We start from the raw sequence: 6450 nt of genomic DNA on the forward strand, positions 1-6450 counted from the left end.
GTTTTGAGCAGAAGACGAGTATCTGAATGGTCAAGATATACGACTTGTATCCAAATACCTGGGGAATAAAGAGGCATACACGCAATTAATCATTTTTCAATCGATTTATTTGTGAAATAATATTTTTGAAGTTTTTTTATTGTAAACGAGGTTTGATGCGAATTGGGTCAAGATTCCTCAAAGATGACGAGCACTCAAATGGTCAAGTTATACGACTTGTATTCGAATACTCGAGGAAAAAAAGGCATGCGCCCAATTAGTCCTTTTTCATCCGTGAAGGAGACAGTTTGAATTTGGTCGATTTATTAAGCTTTTAAGCAGATGTCGGATATTTGAATGGTCAAGCTATACGGATCGGATCCATATATTCGAAGAAAAGATAGACATACGCCAAACTAGTTATTTTTCATCTGATTGCTATGAAAGTGTTTGAAATGATTAAGTTAAATGGCTTTGGTTTGACTCGAAAATGGACTTAATGTTGATCTAGTGTTTGATTCTCTTTGGTTTGACATCAAATCGATTTTTTTTATTTGATGGTGAAGTGGTGAAATATTTTTTAAACTACTTGATGTTGATAAGTATTTGATTTTTTATCTTTAAAAAAAGTTTGATTTTATCTTTAAAAAAAGCATGGGTTTGGCCCAAAAATAAAATAAATAAATAAAACTAGAAAGGAAACATGGGTGCAAATAATAGAATAAGAGGGTAGAAAAGCAAAAAAAATCTAGGCCCAAAGTATGAAAGGCCCAGATTGGAAAAAAAATACAAGGCCTGGTTGATCTTGGCCCACACGTGGCCTTCTGATCATGATCAGATGGCTCAGATCTAACTTTCCGATCAAACGCATATGGGACATCAGATCTTCATACTTGGCCAATCAAATTAAATCAAGAGGCTAGGGCTTTAAGGTCCATTGTGGACGTTTATGGGGATTTTGTACAAGACCCCTTTCCCAATTTATCCAAAAACAACCAATGAGCATGAGACACTTGTAAAATTAAAATTTAAAATAAACAAAACAAGGCCATCATATGCATCTGATGGCTAATGTTTGATCTGGAAAACACAACATCTCCTCCCTCATTCTCTTTTTTTTTCCTCTCTCGATTTCACATTCATCATGAACAAAACTCTAACATAATACGAAAATACGCGATAGAATAAAAAATACATTAATGGTAGATGCACAAGGATGATTAATCACGCACCAAACATGCTAAAAAATGGACAACACTGGAGCTCAAATTTCATATAAAAAGTGTTTGATCCGGCCTCAAACCGAAGCATCACATGATATTTGGCATGGATTCGAGTTCAGGAAATCAATATGAAGATCTTTAAGTCATTATTTCATGGAAATCAAGCCACAATCATAAATTTGAGAAAATACACAAGAACACGAAGAACATAGTTGACCTAAATTTAAATTAAATGATCACCAGCATGATTTGGAGCAAACTATTATGGGGGAAAGATTCAGCTCATGTGTATCAACACAACCATATCAAGAAATTATGCAAAAGGTGGAGAAATATATATGATTGGAAGTTAAGCTCTTCCGATGAAAATGATGATTCCAGCGACAAATCTCCAGAACCGGCCACGTCCAAACTTTCAGGTACAACATTTTTTTCCTTCCTTTTTTTTCGTTGCTCACTTCTTCTTATCCTACTCACCTCTTCTTTCCAAATTCCTACTAAATTGAGCTTGAACTACTATGAATCTCGTGCTCTGTTTGTCTTTTCTCTGTAACTTGGCTGCAGTGATGAGTCTCAAACAACCACACTTAAAAAAGGCTTTGGAAGTTTGTTCATAATTCAGAACAACTTCTAAAAGTATTGAGTAATGGAAGCTTTAAGGTGGGGGTGAATTGGTGGATTTGGAAGTGGTTTGTATGTCTCGAGCTAGAATTCCTTTTTCTTTTTTCTCTCTCTGATTTGAAGTTGCTTAAATAGGCAATGAGTGAGCTAGGGTGGTGAGCATTTGAAAAATAGAAGACATTTTGGAGATGTTAGTTAGAGAAATTGTGTGAACGGAAAGGTGAAGGAGTGGTGATTAGTGAGCTAGGGTGGTGATTGGTGGTTATTTAAATGATGATGATTAATGTGGAATGACATGTTATGAAAACTTGGGATTTGCTCATGTGTGGCATGAAGTATGAAATTGTTTCAAGTTTGTTTATAGATTACATTCACACTTTTGATGATGATACTTGCATGGTGATGTGAGAAATCTCATTTGAATGATCATTATTAAAGGATTCATTTAGCTTACTAATTTTTGGTCTCTTATGATGAAAAAATTAATAAAGATGTAAAAATAATGAATAAAATAAATTGAACTTTTTCTATTTAATTTTAATTTTGACTTTGTAAAATTTGAAATGATGAAAAATGTGTAAAAATGCATGAAATAACATGATGGATTGAAAATGAACATTTAGGAGACCTTGTCTTCTAATGCACATTTCTTTTTATATTGACTTTTGTTTTACTTTTGAAAAGAAACTTCTAATATGAAAGAAATCACATCTTTTGATAAAATGGCTAAAAAATCTAAATAAAAAAGGTAAAATGGATCGTGATGAATGAAATAAAAATGGATTAAGACAATAAGACAAGTTGGTGCAAAATGATTGAAAAGTTGATCTTTGATTGACTTTTGTTGACCATCGTGAATTATGCACACAAAAAATGCAATGTATGTAGTGGTTAATGATGCAAGTGACTTGATAAAAAATAAAATCTTAGGGATAATTTAGGGTATGACAATTGTCCCTATTTAATTACCTTAAACCATAGAGTATGTGTAGCACCTCAAATTTGCACCTACCATTTTGTACATACATTTTCATATTAGGTCATGACATTACATAGTCCACTGCATAGCATTGCATTGTCCTTTGCCCAAGTGCAAGTCATCAGACAAGATTAGGTCAAGACTGGTTAAGAGGATCAATCAAACAAGCAAGCAAGTGCAAATCTTATTGAAACAAAGCCCTAGAGTTGATTCAACAAGTTCATATGATTCAAGGATCATTTTGAAGTGGTTTGACCAAAGATTGGATGATCAAAGCTCAACAGTCAAGCTGAATTTCATCTGAAACCCTAGAAAGTCAACTGTGGTCTACTGTGCATGAATTCATGGATTTGAAGGTGGGAGATGGTTTGAAAGGTCTCATTCATGTCCATACAAGTCTCATTTGACATTTCAAAATATCATCATTGAAGAATTTGAGGTCAGAGGAAAAGTTTCCAAAAATAGTAAGTGACTTGTAATTTCAAACTGCCAAAAATGGAAAGGTCTTCTCCTCAAATTTACATCATCATACAAGCTTCAAAAGGAATTTTGTTCAACATGAAAGTTGAAGATCTTGATCTCACCTTTCCAAAAAGTCCAAGAACATGAATTTCTCATTTGGGGTTGGCAAGTTATGATCAAATCATTGTCAAAAATTTTTGAACTTCAACAAGGGATAACTTGCACACCATTTGGCCAAATTGAGTGGGGTTTTTTGCTACAAGTCACATTTGACATGAGCTATCATAATCCTTCATCACATTTCACCAAAACTCATCACATCAAAATGGCATTTTTTCACTTGCTTGAATTTAAAAAAGGGAGAGTTAAAAAAGTGACTTTCAAAATATGCATTTGCCACACTTTCAAGCTTCACATTTGGTCTTAAATCAACATTTGGAGTGTGTTTGGCAAGAGAAACATGCACTGTAGCAATCATTCATGCACATGAGGGTGGCTTGGCTAATTTGTACATAAACATGCATTTCACTAATTCACTTCCATTTCAGCTAATTGAGATTAACAAAAATGATTAGCATAGCATATATATAACTAATCCTAACAGAAATTGCATCCACAATAATCACTTTTCCACATCTAGATCTAGAATCAAGCTTTTTCTCTCAAACTTTTCTTGCATTTTCTTCACACAACAACCATTCATCTTGCTAGATTCCTGCTACTGCATTGTTCTTGAGTGAAATTGACAGGTGGAATCGAAGCCAATAGTGCAGGATCAAAGGATTCTTCAAGCTTGAGCATCTATGGTGATTTCAAGGGGAGCTGAATTCGTGAGCGATTAAGGTCTCCATTCTTCTCCAAACACCTCCACAAGCATTATATAAGGATCTTGGAACTTCACAAGCCTGGAAGGAAGACGAATTCAACCTCTATTCTTCATTAAGGTCAAAATCCGATTCCCTCGATTCATGAATTTGTTAAGTGTTAGTTATAGATCTTCGAACGCTGATTAGATTGAGCTTTGAACCGTTGATTTTCGTGCTAAAATGAGTTAGTTACATGCATTTAAAGTCTTGATGTCGATTTGTTTTTCCTTCGATTTGCACATGCTTGTTGTTTTCTTGATGAATCGTTGATGGATTGTTTATGTATGTTGGAAGACGAACACGATGATGTGTTTGTTTTTGAAATTGGAGAAAAATGTTCATGACCTGGTGTTGGCTTGATGAACACGATGAAGGCTGGAAATTTTGTTTCCAGATTTTTCTGTTTGATCCGTTGGAATGCTTCATTCGCGTACTGCATGTGTTCGCGAGAAGACGCTCATGCAATGGTCCAGCACACTGCCACGCGAGCGCAGTGATTGGCTTGAGCGCGTTGACTCGGTCAAACGGCCACGGTGGATTAGTGATACGGGGCATTTTGCCCCCGGTACTGTTCAGGCCATTAAATAATTAATAAATTATTTTATTTCATTTACCTATTTCATTTTTTATTTCATTTTCTTTACAATCTTCTAAAATCCATATAAAATCAAAGGATGATCCAATTGAGATGGGATTTTTTGCACAATGATCCTTAGGATGTCTACTATTTTATGGTGATTTTTTCCTAATTTGTGCACGTGTGGATTTTTATTTTGGCTAGGGAATGTTCATACATGTGTTATCTTGCTATGCCTTGCCATTTTGCTTGTGAAATGATGATGCTTAATCCAACACTCTTGAAATTTTTTGTGCTTAAACTAGACATGTTCATGGTCATTTTGGTATAGAGTTTGCTATTTTTGCATTTCTGGTTGATGAGATATGATTTTTGAATAGAGGTGTGACAATTTGTGTCACACCATTTCATGTCCAACTTCTTGATTTTATTTGCCGTGCCATGTGAACTTGAAATAATCTTAATTTTTGCATGAGGATACTTATGAATGTTGAGAATGCTTGTGAATTTTCCTGGAATATTTGAATGCATTTCCTGTTTGTTTGGTATTTTCTCCCCGGTTTGACCAATTGTTGACTTCTTGTGAGTCATGATTTCATTTGATTTGTGAAATTCTTGTTGTTAATTGGATGGACTTGAAATTTGGCATGTGTATTATAGACATCTTGAAGTTTGCCATGGTTTTGGTTTCACTCATTTATCATGTTTGGTCTCTGTTTTGTGCTTGCTTGAAGTTGATGCATGTTTTGATGCCTTGTATGAGCTTGTTTGAACTTGTGTTGACTTGATGAATTTCATTGACTTGCTTCCCTTGGTCCAAATGAGTTGAAATTTGGTGTGTATACCATGTTATGAGTGCTGTTTGATCATGAATTTTTTGGTGATTTATTGAAATGTTTGTGAGGTGATTTGAATTGGATCTTTCTGTTTGGTCCTTTAAGGTTCTAAATTGCATGTTTTGTACTCTTTGCCTCATGAAATGATATTGATTGATGATATGAACATGAGACCACTTGGATTTGATTCTTGATTGTTTGATCTTGATTTTTGATAAGTTTCATGTTCTGTTTTGGTTTTTTGCTCTCATTTTGACCCTAGTCTAGTACTAGTGGTTTGTGCTCTCACATTTGAGCTTTGTTTCAGGTTTAAAGCACAATTTGCTTATGCTTGATGATGTGCATTCAATTGGAGTTGGCTTGTTGCTTGTTTATGACTAACTTTGAATTTGTTTTGTAGGTTTTGAAACTTGAGTTTGTGCCATGTGGCTTGCACCTTTGTGCATTGACTGTTGTTTGACTGTATAGTTAACTGTTGACCATTGTCTGTTTGCTTATTGTTTGAGCTGACTACTGATTATATTGGATTGATTTCAGGTACCTTAGTTGCTATAGTTCTCTTGTGAACTTGCTTTGCTTTGCTTGATAGCTTAAGCACTGAGGTATAACATCTCTTCTCCATGTAGTCTGGAAGACCTGGCCTGTTACTTGGCTAGGCACCTGTCTGAAGTCCTCCTTAAGAGGCAATGTTTGTGTTTGTTTACCTTTGTCCTTGTACATATCCAAAGACCTCCTAAGTGAAGAGGCATTGGCAGATACCAGAGATGTGCAATCCATCCCCTGCTATTCTGTGTGTCATCTGCTTTGCTCACACCACTGTGTTGATGCATTGCAGATACTAACCCAAGATCATTGTACATTGTGTCAGTCATATGTGTAGAAGGGTTCCCACCTTCTGAACCCACAC

General features: G+C 35.2%; 1 long non-coding RNA gene across 1 annotated transcript; it reads left to right on the forward strand.

Annotated features, from left to right (window-relative positions):
- Positions 1-1057: 1057 nt before the first annotated feature.
- On the forward strand, positions 1058-2406 carry LOC127097544 (uncharacterized). The gene is made up of 2 exons (XR_007793080.1): positions 1058-1621; positions 1767-2406. It is a non-coding gene; the product is annotated as an uncharacterized LOC127097544 (long non-coding RNA).
- The last annotated feature ends 4044 nt before the right edge of the window (positions 2407-6450 follow it).

This window comes from Lathyrus oleraceus, chromosome 6 (assembly GCF_024323335.1).
Source record: "Lathyrus oleraceus cultivar Zhongwan6 chromosome 6, CAAS_Psat_ZW6_1.0, whole genome shotgun sequence".
Classification (NCBI taxonomy): domain Eukaryota; kingdom Viridiplantae; phylum Streptophyta; class Magnoliopsida; order Fabales; family Fabaceae; genus Lathyrus; species Lathyrus oleraceus.